Source organism: Frankliniella occidentalis, unplaced genomic scaffold (assembly GCF_000697945.3).
Source record: "Frankliniella occidentalis isolate FOCC.00 unplaced genomic scaffold, Focc_3.1 Scaffold4, whole genome shotgun sequence".
In the NCBI taxonomy this organism is placed as follows: domain Eukaryota; kingdom Metazoa; phylum Arthropoda; class Insecta; order Thysanoptera; family Thripidae; genus Frankliniella; species Frankliniella occidentalis.
This window is the reverse complement of record NW_026267134.1, coordinates 1197603-1199065: the sequence shown is the minus strand read 5'-3', so window position 1 is coordinate 1199065 and position 1463 is coordinate 1197603. Positions and strand designations below refer to the sequence as shown.

General features: G+C 58.4%; 1 protein-coding gene across 1 annotated transcript in view; it reads left to right on the top strand.

Moving 5' to 3' along the window:
• Window positions 1–1463, top strand: part of LOC113202185 (liver carboxylesterase 1) — a 26456-nt gene that overhangs the window by 10383 nt on the left and 14610 nt on the right. The window lies entirely within an intron of this gene.

The window sequence follows — 1463 nt, the reverse complement described above, 5'->3', positions numbered from 1 at the left end:
AATTTTGTTTTATATAAATAACTCACCTCCAAAAAGCGTCGGCGGAAATTTACACACTGACTCCCCCCTCTCTGGCGTCGTGCCTCGCGTCCACTTATCACTGTTTCTACACGACGCTGTAATCGATATAGAAGAATGTTTATCGCCACGAATGGTCCGCCCATTACTCAGACCCCCCTCCTCCTCCTCTCCCCCGGGTCAGGCTCCGCGAGCTGCACTCCTCCCCGGGAGTCGTAAGTCGCCCACACATTGGCATATACCCCTGACCTTGGTGTGCTCTCTTCGTGTTGCGAGGCGGATGCGAGGAGAGCGGAGGGAAGGGTGCGGGGGTGCGGGCGAGGGGGAAGGAAAGGAAATCACCTCTTGGCGCGGGCTGCGAGGCGCTGCCTGCAAGGTGGGCACCCTCAGGACCCTCCAGCAGATCTATTTCGGGAGGCGGGGACCGGAATCCGATACCCAGTCACTGCCGCCAAGCCAGTCATCCCCTGCCCCCCCCCCCCTACCAAGCCACAGATACACGAGTGTGTACCCAGCCCCACACACAGCCCGGCGGGGTCGAACTTTCGGCGCTGGCCTGGCCTGTCTGTCTGCTTCGAAGGTCCCTGATGTGATCCGCGAAGGCCTTTCGACTGTCTGCTCGTGTGGGGGACGTCAAGACCCACGAGCGCGCGCGCCCGTCGGTGCGTACTCCTCAAGGCCTTCACCTTACACGACCTCGGACCCCAGCCCGCCTTGGACCGGCCGGCATGTCCTCCGCACGATTAGAACGCTTATCGCGACGGTCACTCCCGGCTATTTAAAGACCCCGCCTACGGCCGCCTACAGCCGCCTACGGCCGCCTACAGCACCCCGAGGCTCAAGCAGCGCGGGCCCGGCTCGCTCGGGGGCAAGGACAATTAGGGGGTGCAGCAGAGTGGTGCGCGAGCCGCCAAGGCCAACAACACTTTGTGGGAGGAGAGTGCAGCAGCAACCTTCAGGGCATATGAGCTGCTGAGAGGCAAAGAAGCTGTTTATGAACCCAGTGAGAAACAGTTACATCGAAATGATGTCAGACTGATATCGTTGTCGGTAAATTGCCGATTATCGTGTCGAATCGATCCTGAGATGGTCTTAAAATCGAGGCATTTCCGATAACTGACATCTAGTTGATGTCGATTCGATGTCACATCGATTTTGATTTCTCACTGAGAAGAGAGGCATGCGGATGCCAGGCGGTCGCATTCTCTCGAGAGGGACTTCAACTGTTTTTTTTGGTGCAACAGGGATCGGGCAGACCAGGCCGGGTACTGCCCTCGCGCCCAGCGCTCCCGGCAGGGCCACGACCGGCCACGACTGTAACGAGCACTCTGGGCCCGTTCGGTCGTTTCGTTTTCGAAATGGAGGCGATTAGAGAGGTCACTGGGCGATTGTGCTCGTTACGGTATTTTAGAGTAGGGATTGCACAGAAAGTACTCCGTCATTCG